The 17,785-nt window shown below is 34.5% G+C and overlaps 1 protein-coding gene and 1 non-coding gene across 4 annotated transcripts in view; one reads left to right on the plus strand and one right to left on the minus strand.

Moving 5' to 3' along the window:
• The window catches only part of LOC115298812 (serine/threonine-protein kinase TNNI3K-like), a 275,419-nt gene that overhangs the window by 214,092 nt on the left and 43,542 nt on the right, over window positions 1–17,785 (minus strand). The window lies entirely within an intron of this gene.
• On the plus strand, window positions 10,412–10,518 carry LOC115300523. Its single transcript, XR_003912694.1, has one exon. It is a non-coding gene; the product is annotated as a U6 spliceosomal RNA (small nuclear RNA).

The raw sequence follows: 17,785 nt of genomic DNA on the forward strand, positions 1-17,785 counted from the left end.
CGCAATGGGCAACTCATTCACTGGGGCTGAATTTGTGGAGAAAGCTCAGGACTTGGGAGTTCTTAGTCCACTAAGATAGTCTAGCAGGAGGATTATTATCTGTTGGGACCAGATGGGTAAGGAGTTAACCTCACTGAAGCTTTAGAAAGCGGAACTGAGGTTGCTAGGCTGCCTCAGTTGGTTAAGCATCCAGCTCTTGATTTTGGGTCAGGCCATGATCTCAAGGTCGTAAGGTAGAACACCACGTCAGGGTCCACTGGGCATGGAGCCTGCTTTAGATTTTCTCTTTTCCTTTCCCCTCTTTCCCGACTATCTCTCTCTCAAACAAAACTAAACAAAAGAAAACAAAATCAAGGATTGCAGGCTTAGAAAGAAACCTGACAAGATGAACATAGGAAAGGAGAAGCCTAAATATAAGGCTGGGCCTGAAAATTGGTGTAAGGAAAATGTAACTCCAGGGCAACTTCAGTCTGCATCAGCCAGTTATTCATTTATAAGTACCTAATGCCTACTTGGTGCCAAGCCCATGAGACTGTTCATATGGACTGAATATGTATAAGACCTCATCACTATCTCTCAGTAAACCTGTAAAGGCAAGAAGTCCAGTCATAAATAACCCTAGTAGAAGACACCATATTTCTTTTTTCTTACATTTTATTTATCCTTAACTCATCTTTAGTGCAATTCTATGAACAAATTCTGTGATAGCCTTGTATCTTACATAAATGTCTCCCTAAATCCAAACCCCAAACCAGCCATTTCCATACATTGTAGGACATGTATATCTTAGGATAGTGGATCACTGAGAATCTAGAAGGACCTCCTGCTTCTGGTCTCTCAGGCAGGTAACTACTTACAATAAGTGATACTGAAGGTGATTTATTCAGTTTTTAATAATCTATAAAAGAGAGGTTTCACAAGTTCTCTGTATTTTATTTACATCTCCCTCCTGACTTTCTTTTCATTGCCATATGCTTCACAAATTAAAAAAAAAGAATGAATAAACATATATAAATTTCAACATAAGAAGTATAATAATCATATATCCCCAGAAAAGCTGTTCATCCTTTTAAAAAATAAGGGAACAAGAAACTCCTACAATCTTAATGCGTATAATGTGAAAAGGAAATCACAGAAGTTATCAAAGGCTATTAATTTTATAAAGTTAGAGAGGCAAAAATTTGTATTTTTTCTTCTAATTACTCATGATTAGGCCAGTCTGCTATGAAGTTTGTAAATTCTTTTACAACACACACCTATGCAAAATATATTGTATTTGTCATTTAGCAAAAAACCTTATGTAAGGAGCAGAGAAACTTCTGTACACAAAATATCTGTATTCAGAGGAGACACTTGAACAAAGAGACCAAAATTTCATTTTCAGATCCATAGCAAGACTCACTACCATTTACATGATAAAATATCTTAACAACAAAAAACCCTCAAATTTGGTCCAGATAACAGAAATTTCCTAATTACATTAAAAATAATTTATTGCCCTTGATACCTTCATAAAATGTGCCCTGGGAGTTTATTATGAAAAGAAAGGCTTGCATCTACTTTTGTCATGTTTTAAAAGATATTATATTCTTCTGTGTTAATATATTTTTAGCTTTTTTCATAAAAAAACTAGGGGGTGTAACATTCTAATCCTAGTTCCCTGGAACCAAGGGGACTTATAATTGGACTAATGACTTCTTTTTTTTACTATGAGGGAAACTAATTAAGTAATAATTTAAAAAAAGAAAAAAACCCTTCACTGTATGTGATAGATTTTTTTCCCTGACAGCTAGAAGCCTACAACTTCCAAAATAATTTATTTGCTTATGAAAACTTAAAATTTATTTGAATAATTCTAGTTAAGTCCTTAATTCCTCTACATTTGTAAAAGAAGAAAAATGATTAAAAGTTATGTTTTCAAATATCAAACAGCTCTAAATTTACTATATAATATAGTTCAAAGACAATGAATCTTGCACCTTGAGATTAATTGTGGGTGGGGAAAGGGGGAGAATTTATCCAACAATAAACTAATCCACAACTTGAAACCTCTGTCCTGAGAAGATACAATTTTTAACAGGGAACTAAGTGATTTGGAATTGTTTAAAGGTTAGCCCTATTTTGCTTGTAGGTACAGATAGAAAGCACAGTAAGGTGGTAGAGCTTTTGTACTTGGCTGCCTTTTATCCTCTCAGCTAGAAGGAGGTGCCTCATCACTGAAGCTAAGTGAACAAGAGGTGTCATGTCACAAAATTCAAATCGGAGGGATGGCATATATGTGTGGACTAGAAAGGAAAGAGTGGATTTTCCATGATGTTACACGTAGTCATCTCTCTCCTTAGAAGCAACTCAGAATTAACTTAGTGAAGGAGCCTCTGGAAGTGATATCAGCAAGAAAGTTGAATAGGAGGTACCAGCCTTTGTTCTCTTGCCCTGTTCCTCCCTTCTCCACCCCCAAAAAAACCCCTAATGAGCTATCCATGAAGGAAAATAGCCCTGGGAGGGCCCATAGGCCTATTAAGCACCCATGGCAGCACAGTGGAACAAAATATGGGGTCTAATCATACACATAGGATTGCTGGGGACATGGGCATACTTGAGACGTCTGGAGATGGCTATGAGCAAAGAAGGTAAAAGTCCATGTGCATCAACCACACAGCAAAGGCCACCATGGTCTTCAGTGTTCTGCACTGAAGAGGATACCAGGAGCCTTTGCCCCGAGTATCTCAAAAGCCTCTAAAGCATATGACAGCCACAGACCCTCAGAGCTTTCACAATGAAGAAGCTCATAATGTTTACTTGTGTGGCTCCAGTGGCCTGTTCCACAGAGGGCACTAGCAGCTTTTGCCACCAAGGTAAACAACAGCCACTGGCACTGAAGACCCCTGGAGAAGGAGATACTGCTATGCACATCTAGTGACCCCCTACCCCAGAAGGAGCTGCTACATGCTCCACCACCTGGAACTGGGGCTTCCCCTTCCATCAACCACTGGACATGCACTAGAATCCAGAGCCACTGCTGCTCTCCACATGCCTGCACTCCAGACCTGTGGCAGCATCACATGCATGTGTACCTCAGACCCCAGAGCCACAGCCATAGTAAGTATGTCTGTACCTCAAGCCCCAGAGCCATGGATGCTTGGCATATTCCTATTCTCTAGATTCAAGCTCCATGGTTACTCTGCAAGAATCCTTACCTAGAATGGCAAAGCCACTGCCACCGTGAGAATGGCCATGACCCAGAACCTAGAACCACTATAGTTCCATTTGTGCCTGAGCTCTGGACCTCAGCTCTACCACCACTCCACAGACTCTAGGCTCTAGACCATAGCTTTGTGTCTGTCTTACAGATGCCTATGCATATGATACTAGTGCCACTGTAACCATGAGTGCACTGATGGGCCAGATCTGATGCCAAGAAGGAGCCCTTTGGCCACAAATTCTCCCATGGGGGAAAAAAAAGATCAAAAGAACCCCCAGAAACCTTTGCACCAAAGACCTCAATAGCCATTGCTGCCTCTGTGGATACCTACAAACTTGACTGCTAAGTACCCCTACAATCTTCATCAATGCTGACCTTAGCTGACAGAACTACAAGAAGAATACTGTGCTAAGCCCTCCTCAATGATGGAATTGGCACACTACACCTAGCTGGCATCCTTGCATTCATCTGCAGATGAAGGTCTTTCTTTACCTAAAGCAGTTCATAAATTCTAGAATCAACTACTCCATCGAATATGCACACATCAATGCAAGGCTACAAGAAACAAAAAAATAAAGGAAACAAGACACAAAGGAACACAATGATTTTGCAGTAATGACTACAAATAAATATAGATCTATGAATTGACAAAGAATTTAAAAAAATTGTTTTAAGTACCTGATCAAGCTACAAGAGAACATAGACAACTCAACAAAATCAGGAAAACAATAGATAGACAAAGTTAGAAGTTTCAAAAAGAAATAGAAATTATAAAAAAGAATCAAAGAGAAGTTTTGGAGTTGGAGAATACAATGAATGGAATGGAAAATGCAATACATAGCATCCACAGCAGACTAAATTGAGTAGAAGTATGTGTGAATAGGAGAACAATTATTTGAATTCATAGAATTAGAAAAACAAAGAGATAAATGAATGAGACAGAGTGAAAAAAGTCTATGGGACTTATAGAACACCATTAGAAAGAAAAGCATACATTATGGCATCCCAAAAGGAAAAAAGAAAAGAGAGAGAAAGAGCAGAAAGGTAATTAAAAAGAAATCTTCGCTGAAAACTTTCCTAAATGTGAGGAAAGAAACTGATATCTAGGTACAGGAAGCTCAGTGACCCTCAAACAGATGGTGCAAAAGACTTTATAAAAACACATCACAATAAAACTGTGAAAACTAAAAAAAAAAAAGAGAGAATTCTGAAAGCAGCAGGAGAAAAGAAACTCATCTCATCTCATACAAGGGAACCCACCATAAGACTACCAGTGAGTTTCTCAGCAGAAACCTTGAAGACCAGGAAAGAGTGGGAGGATATATATTAAAAGTGCTGAGGTGAAAGAAAAAAGACAACAATAACAAAAAAACAAACAACAACAAAAACAACTGTCAACTAAGAATCCTTTACCCAGCATACCTGTCCTTCAGAAGTAAGAAAGAGAAACTTTTCCAGAAAAACAAAAGCTGAGGGAGTTCATCAACAACAGACTTGCCTTAAAAAATGTTAAAAGGAGTTTTTCAAGTGGAAATGAAAAGATAATAATTAGTAATATGAAAGCATATGAAAGTAAAAATCTAAATAGCAACAGTAAGTAAATAGACAAATTCAGAATTCTCTATTATTGTAATGGTGGTGTGTTATTCAATTTTGACTGTAGTATAAAGGTTAAAAGATAAAAATAACTATAGCTACAAGTATCTAATGAAACAGATACACAATATAAAAAAAGTAAATTGTGCCATCCAAAAAACATAAACTGTGAAGAGAAGGGGAGTAAAACAGTAGTTTTTGTCATGCAGTCAGAGTTGTTATCACCGTAAATAGACAGTTACAAGATGTTTTATGTAAGTCTCATGGTAACCATGAAGGAAAAACCTGTAGTGGATACACACAAGATAAAGAGAAAGGAATTAAAGCATACCATTACAGAAAATAATTAACTCACAAAGGAAGACAGCCAAAGAGGAAGAAAGGAACAAGGAACCATATAAGAGCCAGGAAACAATGAATAAAATGACAATAGTAAGCCCCTACCTATCAATAATTATGTTTAATATAAATGGATTGAATTCTATACTCAAAAGACACAAGGTGCCTGAATGGATTAAAAGAAACAAGACTCTACCTCAGGAAACTAGAAAAAGATGAGCAAATTAAATCCAAAGCAGTCAGATGAAATCAAATGGTAAGAAGTAGACCTGAAATAAAAGTTGAAAAGAGGAAACCAGTAGAGAAAGTCAGTGAAATCAAAAGCTGGGTCTTTGAAAAGACCAGTAATTTTGATAAACCTCTAGTGAGGCTAAGAATTAAAGAGAGAAGACACAAATTGCTTGTAACAGAAATGAAAGAGAAAATACCATTATAGATCCCTTGGACATTAAAAAAAATAGTACAGGAAAACTATGACCAGTTTTATGCCGACAAATTTGAAAATCAAAATGAAATAGACTAATTGTTTAAAAAATATAATCTACCACAACATAAACATGAAGAAACAGGTGATCTGAACAGGCTTATATCTATTAAAGAATTTGAGTCAAAAATTAATAAACTTCCCAAACAGAAAGTATCAGATTCAGATGGGTTCACTGGTGAATTCTCTCAAAATTTAAGAAAGACATTTTATCAATTCTATATAATTTCTTTCAAACAACAGAGGGAAAGGGAATGGATCCTAACTCATTTTATGAGTCTAACATTACCCTAATACTAAAACTAAACACATTACAAAAAAGGAAACTATAGACCAACATCTCTGATTGATATGAAAATCCTCAACAAAAAATAACAAAACAAATAAAAAAACACATAAAAATAATTATACATCACTCCAAGTAGGATTTGTTCAAGATATGCAAAACTGGCTCAAAATTTGAAAACCAGTTACTATAACCCATCACATCAACAGAATAAAAGAGAAAAACCACTTTATATCAATAGATGTAAACAAGATTTGACAAAATCTAGTACTCATCCATGACAAATAGTCTTAGAAACCTAGCAATAGAGGAAAACTTTCTCAACTTGATGAAGGCTATTCATAATATATCTACAGCTAACATGATATAAATGATGAGAAAGTCAAAGCTTTCCTACTAAGATTAGTTACAAGGTAACAATGTCCTCTCTCATGCCTTTCAACACTGCACTGGAACTCCCTGATAGTGCAATAAGGTAAGAAAGGAAATAAAAGTGTACAGATTGGGATGGAAGCTATTAAGCTATAAAACTATGTTTACAGATGACATGATCATCCAAATGTTAATTCTGAAAGAATCAACAAAAATTCTTAGAATTAATAAACAATTATTCAAGGCTGCAAGGTATAATGCACAAAAGTCAGTTTTCCTATATACCAAATATGAACAAGTAAAATTTGAAATTAAAAAACACATCATTTACATTAGCATAAATGCTTAAGTATAAATTGAACAAAATATATACAAGATCTATATGAATATGTAAATACTACAAAATTCTGGACAAAATCAAAGAACTAAGTAATGGAGAGGTATTTCAGGTTCACCTAAGAAGATTCAATATGTCAAGATATTGGTTCTTCCCTACTTGTTCTATAGTTTCAATGCAATCCCCATCAAAATCCAAGAAAGTTATTTTATGAATATTTACAGACTGATTTTGAAGTTTATATACAGAGGCTACTATGAATAGCTAACACAATATTGAAGAAGTTAGAAAATTTATGCTACTAAAGACTTTGAAGGTATCTATAAAACTACAGTAATCAAGATAGTGGTATTAGCAAAAGAACAGATAAATAGATCAACATAAAAGAAAAGGGAACCAGAAATAGACATAAATAAAGTCAATTGATATTTGACAAAAGGTCAAAGGCAATACTATGGAGCAAAGATGTCTTTTCGACAAATGGCTCTGGAACAAATTGATATCCACTTGCAAATGAAAATGAATCTAGATACAAACCTTACACCCTTCACAAAATTAATTCAAAATGTATCTGTGACCTAAGATAACCTAGGAACAAATCTAGATGAACTTGAATATAGTGGTTCCTTTTTAAGTACAACACCAAAGACATGATTTATGAAAAAGATAATTGGTGAACTGAATTTCATTAAAATGAAAAACTTTTGTTTTGTGAAAGGCAATATCAAGAGAATTAGAATGGCTGAAACTACCACTAAACTGTGGTGAGAATGTGGAACAACTGGATCTCTCATACATTGTTGATGGGGATACAAAATGGCATAGCCAGTTTAGAAGATAATTGGGTAGTTTCTTACAAAACTAAACTGCTCTTAATGATTCAGCAGTCATGTTCCCTACTATTTACCTTAAGGAAGTGAAAACTTATGTCTACAAAATAACTGGCACACAGATGTTTATGGAGCTTTATTCATAACTGTCAAACTTAGAAGTTACTAAGATGTCCTCCAGTAGGTAAATAATAAATAAACTATACTACATCCAGACAATGGAATACCATTCACTGCTAGAAAATGATCTATCTAGTCCTGAAAAAACAAGGAGGAACCTGAAATGGATATTACAAAGTGAAGGAAGTTCCTGAAAAGATACATACTGTACTATTCCAAGTATATAACATTCTAGAAAAGGCAAAAACAATACAGAAAATTGAAAGACTGGTGATTGTCAAGGGAGAGAAGTGGGAAAGAGACAAATAGAACACAGGATGTTTAGGTCAGGGAAGATACTCTGTATAATGTAAAGATGGACATAAATCATTAAACATTTGTCCAAACCCATAGAATGTACACCACCACAAGTGAATCCTAAGGTAAACTATAGACTTCAGGTGATTTATGATGTGTCAATGTAGGTTCATCCTTTGTAAAATAAATGTACCAGTTTGATGAATTATGTTGATAATGTGGGAGGATATGCATCTGTGGAAACAGAGGGTGTACAAAAAATTTCTGTACTTTTCTCTCAATTTTGTTGTAAATATAAAACTGTTCTAAAAAATTAAGTCTTAATTTTAAAAAATACGCAAGACACAAGTATATTCTGTCTATTAATAGGCTCACACATACATTGAAAATGAAGAAATGGAAAAAGATATTCCTTGCAAATGGAAAGCAGACAAGTAGGGGTAGGTATACTTATATCAGACAAAATAGACTTCATGACAAACCTGTAACAAGAAACAGAGGAGATCATTATATAATGATAAAGGATTAATTCATCAAGAGAATAAAATAATTATGAATACATATGCACCTAATATTGGAGCATCTAAATATATAAAGCAAATGTTAACAGCTCTTAAGGGAAAAAAAGACAGAAATTCAATAATAATAAAGGACTTTAATACTCCACTTTCAACAAGAAATGGATCATCCAGAACAAAAATCGATAAGGAAATACTGTACTTGAAATATGCTTTATGCCAAATTGAGCTAACTGACATTCAGAGAACACGCCATCCAGTAGCAAGACAATATATTCTTCTCAAGCACAATGAAATATTCTCTAAGAAAAATCATATGTTAAGTCACAATACAAATCATATGTTACGTCACAAAATAGAAATCACATATCTGTTCTGAACACAATAGTATGAAAACATAAAGTAATAACAGGAGTAAAACTAAAAAGAGAATCACAAAATATGGAAATAAAACAACATATTCCTGAACAACCAAAGGGTGAAAGAAGAAATCAAAAGGAAATATCTTGAAAGCAACAAAATGGAAATATACCATACCAAAACTTACAGGATGCAACAAAGGCAATTCTAAGAAGCCAGTTAATGCAATAAGTGTTACGTTAACGAAGAAGAAAGGCCTCAAATAAAATCTTAAGTTTATACTTCAAGTAACTAGAAAAAGAACAATAAAAAAAAAAACAGTTGGCAGAAGGAAGAAAATACAACAGATCAAATGAGAAATAAATGAAATAGAGACTAGAAAAAGAATATAACAGATCAATGAAACTAAGGGTGGTTTTTTAAAAAGATAGACAAAATGGACAAATTTTTAGCTAGGCTAATTATGAAAAAAAAAAAGCTTGAAGATGCAAATAAAGTCAGCAATGAAAGAAGATACATAACAACTGATACCATAGAAAAACAAAGCATCATGAGACGTTATTATGAATAATTACATACCAACAAATTAAGTAAATTCCTAAGAATATATAACCTACCAAGTCTGAATATTGAAGAAACAGAAAATCAGAACAAATAATGAGAAAGGAAACGGAATCAGTAATTAAAGCCTCACAATAAACAAAAGTCCAGGACCATACAGTTTCGCAGCTGAATTCTACTGAATATTCAAAGAATTAATACCAGTCCTCCTGGAACAGAAGAGGGAAGACTCCCAAACTATTTTGGGAGGCCAGCATTTCCTTGATACCAAAACCAGTAAAGGACATTAAAAGAAAAGAAAATTACAGCCTAATATCCCAGATGAATATGTATGTAAAAAATCCTCAACAAAACACTAGCAAATCTAATTCAATAGCATGTTAAAATAATCATATATCATGATCAAGTGGGCTTTGTCATGCAGATGCAAGAATCATTCAACATACACAAATTCATGACTGTGACACACCACATTAACAAAATAATGGATAAAAAAATCATACGATCGTATCAGTATATGTAGAAAAGCATTTGACAAAATTTAGTATCCCTTCCTCATAAAACCTCTGAATACTAGGTAGAGAGGGAATGTACCTTAAGATAATAAAGGCCATATATGACAAGTTTACACCTAACATCATACTCAAAGGTGAAAAGCTGAAATATTTTCCTTTTTGATCAGGAAAAAGACAAGGATGCCCACTTCTGTTCAGTATAATAAGAGAAGTCCCACCAGAGAAATTCAGCAAGAGAAAGATATAAATAAAAGGCCTCCAAGTCAGAAAGAAAGAGGTAAAATTGTTTCTGTTTGTAGATGACATAATCTTATCTAGATTCATCCAAATCTGTTAAAAATAATAAATAATTCAATAGAGATGCTCAATACAAAATCAACATACAAAAATCAGTTGTACAAAAATCTGAAGATACAAATAAATGCAAAGATATCCACTGTTTATGGATTGGAAGGATTAGAATTGTTAAAATGTCCATACTGCCCAAAGCAGTACACAAATTGAATGTAATTCCTATAGAAATTTCAATAGCATTTTATACAGGAATAGAAAAAAAAAAACAATTTATATGGAAACCACAAAAGAGCTCAGAAGGTACCTACTTCAGCAGGACACAGAATAAAATTGGAATGATATAGAGAAGGTTAGTGTGGCCCCTGTGCTAGAATGACACGCATATTTGTGAAATGTTTCAGGCTTTTAATTACTGAATCACTATATTGTACACCTGAAAGTGATGTAACACGATATGTTAATTCTACTGGAATTAAAAGAAAAAAGAGCCCAAATAGCAAAAGCAATCTTGAGCAAGAAGAACAAAGTTGGAAGCATCACACTTATTGATTTCAAATTATATTACAAAGTGATAAAAATCAAAACATTATGGTACTAGTTTAAAAACAGATATTTAGACCACTGGAACAGAATAAGAAGGCCAGAAATAAACCCATGCATATGTATTCAACAAGTTTTTGATTAAGTTGCCAAGAAAACACAATGTGGAAAGGTAGTTTCTTCAATAAATGATTTTGGGAAAACTAGATATCTGCATGCAAAAAAAAAAGATGCAGTTTTCATACTACACATAACATTTAACTGAAAATGGATTAAAGTCTTAAATGTAAGACATGAAAACCACAAAATTCCTGGATGAAAACACAGGAGAAAACTACTTTGACCTTGCTCTTGGCAATAATTTTTTGTGGGAGGGGGGGTTGACACCAAAAGCACAGATAACAAAAGCAAAAATTAATGAAGGGGACAGTATGAAACTTAAAAGGTTTTGCATAACCAAAGAAACAATTAACAAAATTAAAAGGCAGATTATGGAATTGGAGATAGTATTTTTAACTATGTCTCATAAGAGATTAATAGCCAAAATAGGCATATAACTCATACAACTAAACAGCAAAAAAATACAAATCAGTCAATTAAAATACAAGCAAAGGACCTGAATAGATATTTTTATAAAGGAGATGCACAAATAGACAACATGTGCATAAAAGATGCTCAACATCACTAGTCACAAGAGGAACACACAACACTGTAGTATACAGTGGGATACTACAGTGAGATACTACCTCATACTAAAAGTATGACTATTACCAAAAGTCTAAGTGTTGGCGAGGAAGTAGAGAAAAAGGAGCAGTTGTATGCTGTTGGTGGGAATGTAAACTGGAACAGCAATGATAGAAAACAGAATGGAGTTTCCTCATAAAGTTAAAATGTGTCATATAATCCAGAAATCTCACATAAAGGTATATAGCCAAAGAAAATAAGTCACTGTGTCAGATTGGTATCTGTCTTTGAGTTCATTACAGCATTATTCTCAGTGGCCAAGATATGGAAAAACTTAAGTGCTCATCAACAGATATATAAAATATGACATATATACATGATGAAATATTATCTGGTTTTTAAAAAAAAAACAGAAATCCAGAAGTGGTTCAGCCAATTAAGCATCTGTATTCAGCTCAAAAGTTGATCTCCTAGCTCCTGAGTTGGAGCCCCGCATTGAGCTCTGTGCTGACAGCTCAGAGCCTGGAACCTGTTTTGGATTCTGTGTCTTTCCTCTCCCCTGCTCGCTCTCTCCCTCTCTCTCTCTCTCTCTCTCTCTCTCTTTTTCTCTTTCTCTCTCTCAATAATAAACATTAAAAAATTATAAAAAATGGGAATCCTTCCATTTGTGGCAAGATGAATGCACCTAGAAGACACTGGGCTAAGTGAATTAAGCCAGGCACAGAAACACAAATACTGTATGATCTCACTTACAAATGGACTTCAAAAAAATTTTTTTGAACTCAAAGAATGGAGTATTGGTTATAGTGGCTGAAGAGTTGGAAGAAATAGGAAGATGTTATTCAGTAACTAAAAACCTGTGGCTAGATGACGAATAAGTTCTGGGCACCTAACATACAGCATGAGTATAGCTAATAATGTATTATATACTTGAATTTGCGAAGGGAGTAGATCTCAAGTGCTTTTACCACAAGGAAAATTGTAACTATAAGAGGTAATGAATATGTTCGTCAGCTTGACTGCGGTAATCATTACACAATGCATATGTACATTCAAAACACCATGTTGTACAACATAAATATATACAATCTTTATTTGTCAATAATACCTTAATAAAGCCGGAAAAATCTGCATAGCAAGACCTGCTTTGGGACCTCACTTAGCCAGTCCTGAAATGAGTTTCTAATGAAGCAAAACAGACACTTGGTGACATATTGCTCAAACATTTGCAGCTGGTAGGTGTCTTTCCAGAACTTCACCTCTGATTTAAACCCTATGCTTTCCAAAACCAGTCATATTTCATCCCCAAACCGATAATGTTAGTTTTCTGTTTATTTTTATGTATACACATTATAGGAGGATTAATAAAAACTAATGAAATACAAGTAGAAAAAAGTAGTAAAAAATTCAGTGATATTTTATATTCACATTACTATATTTTAAGTTCTTAACTTTATTCAAAAGAAATTAAAGCAATAAATCGTATCTAAGCCATTAACAAGTATTACGTAAGCAAGAAAGAGTTTCCTGAATACCAACCTAGGGACTTGCATTTAAAGAAAAGCTTTGGTTTCATATTTAAAGTGTGGTGAGTAAATTTAAATGTATATGTTAAATTAAAATAAAATATTCAACTATGGTATGTATTTTAATGAGTTCTCTCTTTTATCAATGTTTTTTCAATTAAACAATTAATTGTGGGTCCTGATCACTTAAGATAAGAGGGCTTTTTAATGTCTGAAAAACGTATTGCCCAAGCTCCTAGGATTGTGGCTGGGCTAACCGCACAGCCCTCAGCTCTCTGCCCTCTCTGGAGATCTTCCTTGGCCAAAGAGAGCTGCCCAGCCACGAGAATCTAATGACTGGTTATTTTGCCAGTATAAAAGCCCAGCCTCCACATTCCAATGTGGGAAACTCTCAAAGGTCATCCCAGCTTCAGAGCTCTCTCTGGGATTGACTGAGCTCTTACTGAGACTGCAGTCTACTGTCCAATCTCTCCCCAGCTCAGTCCTGCTTCCTCCATTCTCTCTTGATTCTGAAGGCATGTTCCCATAACCATCCTGATCCTTAAAGTCTGTGTGAGTCTGTTTCCTGTGAGTCCCACAGTAGGCTTCTGCAGTGCTTTCACCTTAATCCGGCTTTCAAAGAGCATCTAACCACTTGTAGACTGATTGTCAAAGTTGAAGGTCTGACTTAAAAACAATCCAGAGATGCAGTCCCTGCTTTCCTTCCATCTCTTTCTCACTTCCAAGTCCTCTCTCCATGCCTCCTCTTCCTTTGGAAGCCCACAAACATGGATATCTGATATATTACTTCAATATACTATAACTTTCATTATATCCCATTACCCTATCATTGTAATTAATAACTATAATATGGTAATAGTCACTGCTGCAGTAAAGGGACCCACAAATTTATGTTTCAAACCCAGTAGAAGTTCATTTCTTGCTCATTTACTAATAATCACTAGGTAAACAAGTTGGCATGGAGCCTTCTTCCGCACAGCTGTTTAGAAGGTTCTGCTATTTTCACCAAATGTTTTCCAAGGTTCCTCTAAGAAATGGCTTCACTGCAGTCAATAGGAAAAAAAAAAGTGTATGGCGGGAGAGTTGTGGAGGATTTTGGAGGCCACATTTGAAAATGATGTACCTCACTTTCACTGAGTGCTCGGTTTGAGGCCAAACCAAACTGCAAGTAAGCGTGGGAAATGTAGTCTTCCTGAACATCCAGAAAGAACATAGATTTTGGTGAAACAGCTTTATCATGCTAAGGTTATCCAAAAGTTTTGTGTCCTGGAAGACAGTGGGCTAATTCTCCACACTCAACTCTGTCTAGGACTTGTAAGTGATCTATGAATTTGAACTCTCCTGTTAATTTAATGTGATTGATGCTGTTGATCTCTTTTATGTTCTTACTTTTTCTAGAATTATCTAGGTTACTTCCAACTCCTTATATCACTCCTTACAAAAACAGATGAGAGAAATATGTACATATTTTATTTTTAAGCAGTTTTATTGAAGTATAATACAATTGAAGTATATACAAGGAACTGCACATACTTAATGTTTACAATTTAATGAATTTGGACATATGCAAATACACGTTACTGTCACCACAACAAAGGTAATAGACTTATCCAACACCTCTGAGTTTCCTAAATATGACACCAAAATCACAGGCAACCAAAGCAAAAAGAGACAAGAGACAAAGAGATATCAAACTAAAATTTTTTGCATGGCAAAGGAAACAATCCAAAGAATGAAAAGGCAACTTATAGAATGGGAGAAAATATTTGCAGACCATATATCTGATAAGGGACTAATTTCAAAAATATATAAGGAGATCCTAAAACTCAGTAGCAAGTAAAAACCCAAGCAATCTATTAAAAAATGAGCAAAGGATTTGAATGACATCTTTCCAAAGATGATATACATAGAGCCAACATGAATATGTAAATGTGCTCAATCATTAATTATCATAGAAATGCAAATCAAAACTACAATGAAATGTCACCTCACACCTGTTAGGATAGTTATTATTTATTTACTGTTTTTAAAGAGAGAGACAGAGAGAGTGCACACCAGCATAAGTGGAGAAGGGCACATGGTGAGGGAGTGAGAGAATCTTCAGCAGGCTCCATGCTCGGCACAGAGCTCAATGCAGGGTTCAGTCTCATCGTGATGAGATCATGATCTGAGCAGAAATCAAGGTTCAGACACTTAACTAACTGATCTACTCAGGCACCCCTAGGATAGCTATTATTAAAAAAAAAGTGTTGGTGAGGTTGTGAAAAATTAAGAACCCCTATGCAGTGCTGGCAGAAATACAAAATGGCACAGCAGGGATGCAAAACACTATAAATATTCCTGAAAACATTAGGTATAGAAATACCAAATGATCCAGCAGTACTACTTCTGGATATTACAAAATAATTGAAATCAGGATCTCAAACAGATATTGGCACTCCCATGTTTATTGCAGCATTATTGACAATAGCCACTATAGGGGAACAAACCAAGAGTCCATTGAAAAATAAATAAAGAAAATGTGGTAATGGATATAAAGTAGAACATTATTTAGCCTTAAAAAAATTCTACCATTTGCAACAACATTCATAAATGTGGAGGACATCATGCTAAGGGTAATAAGCATCACAGGACAAACACTGCATGATTCCTTTTATGTGAGGTCATAATTTTTATAGATAGAGAATACAATAGTGGTTGCTGAGGGCTGTTGGGTTGGGGAAATTGGAAGTTGCTGTTTAATGGGTATAAAGTTTCAGTTATGCTAGCTGAATAAATTCTAGAACCTGCTGTACAACATATTGCCTAGAGTTAACAATACAACGTTGTATACTTCAAAATTTGTTAAGAGGGTAGATGTCACATTAAATGTTCTTACCAAATACAAACAAAACAAAAGGAATATGTGTGCGTTTAATAGTTATATCTTTAAGAAAATTCATGTATACATTTCCACAGAAATGCACAATGACACATTATCAGCATTTTATGAAGAATAACAGAAACAGAACCTGCATATATTAATACCAGTCATGGTTCTAGGCTCCATAGGTATATTTATTCCTCACAACAACATAAAAAATAAATCTGGTTATGATTATGTTAGAAAGAAAGAGATTTAGGGTTAGAGGTAAAGTAATCACCCTCTCCCCCCCAAGGCCCACTAAGCAGTAAATAGCAAAATTGAGACTTAAACCTAAATTTTCTTGTCTCCAGAGCATACCTACACTTTTAATCAATAGGTCTATTTCCTCATGACTGGTGTCTGCTAGAAACCGGAATGAGAATTATGAATAATCATGCTCAGTTCTAATCCAGTATCTTAGTAGGTGTATGGTCTTTACTAAACCTAGAAAACCAAAGCTCCAGGGTTAAGATTTCAGTGCTCTATGCTCTCCAGGCACTCGCCTGACTTTCACTTTGCCCCCTGCCAAATCACTTACGTGCTTTAATCTTCACCTGTAATACTGAAATGGCAATTCTGTAATTCCACCCAAGGAGTTTCTATTAGGAACAGTAACAAACATTGGATGCAGGTCAGGTATGAGCTGTGTTAAAGAAAATCCTTATAAAGCTGAGATATGATACAGCTATTTAATACACTGTGAAATGTATGACTTTGTTAATATGTTAGGTCTTTTAAAATTCAATTTTTCACACACACACACACACACACAAAACCTGTCTTTTGGTCCATGAACTAGATTTAATGCATCTCTGGCCGAGTAAGTCTTTTCAGAGATGTTTCTCTTTTTTTACTATGTCCCTAGATGTCCCTTGGGTTGCTGTTTCTCGTACATTATGCCAGATCCATTTAATTCTGTCCACAAACTTGATAAAGCAAAGAAGATAGTGCTATAGCCAAAAGAGTGAATTCAAAATGAAAACAAATATATAGAATCACAAGTTATGAAATTAGAAGATCTGGAAAACTTTTTGATTGTGAAAAAGAGATTTTTCTTTCTATGTCATTTGGTACTTCTTTAATTTAATATATTTATATTTCAATATAAGCAAATCATTCAACTTAATACAATATAACAAATATTGGTTTACCACTCCAAAAATGACATACAAGTCTTACCATAAAAAAGCCACGGTCTTCTCCCTCTCCAGCATCTTTCCAAATCCCCTTATCTTAAACTTCAAAGTTTACACAGATCTGCTTGTATTTCTCCACATATACCATAATGTTTCTTATACTATTTCTCTCACCTAGAATGTTCTCACATCCAGTAGGGTGACCTAGTTTCCTCATCTATAAAATGAGGACAATAATATCACCTATCTTGTGGAGTTATAATGAGACTATAAAGAGGTAATGTAAAATGCTTACAAGATAACTGGCATATTGAAAATAATTAATAAAAGTTGTTTTCATAGATAAGGAACATAATCTGTGCTATAATTTACTTTTGAACAATTTGGCCAATAACATACTATTAGTATAGAAATCTATTATATCAAAAATGTCTTTCAAGTTGCTAGTCTACTTATTTGATATGTAACTTAGTAAAATATTGGGTTCACACTAGCAACCTGATAAAATAGCAAGATAAATAGGACTACACACATATACATTGATAAATTCTCTAAACATAAAATAAACTTCAATGTTCTGTCATAAAGGTGCAAAAGCCAGTAAGCATCCAACACATAAGGTCATCACTAGTCAGCACACCTCAAGTTAGAGATTGGTACATTTATGGTGACAAATAATCTGACATGTTTCGCAAAGTCAATAATTTAAGAGGTTCTTTTTTTTCTGTTTTCTCCCCTTCTCCCCTGTTTTTCAGAGGACCACACTCTGTCTTTTCCACATCTGATATATTTCAGAAAGAGTAATATCCAGTCTTAATTTAAAATGAGTGATGTAGTACAGAGTTTTACACCGTATATCTATTCAAAGCTGTCAGTTTCCTTT

The sequence above is a fragment of the Suricata suricatta genome, chromosome 8 (genome assembly GCF_006229205.1).
Source record: "Suricata suricatta isolate VVHF042 chromosome 8, meerkat_22Aug2017_6uvM2_HiC, whole genome shotgun sequence".
In the NCBI taxonomy this organism is placed as follows: Eukaryota; Metazoa; Chordata; class Mammalia; order Carnivora; family Herpestidae; genus Suricata; species Suricata suricatta.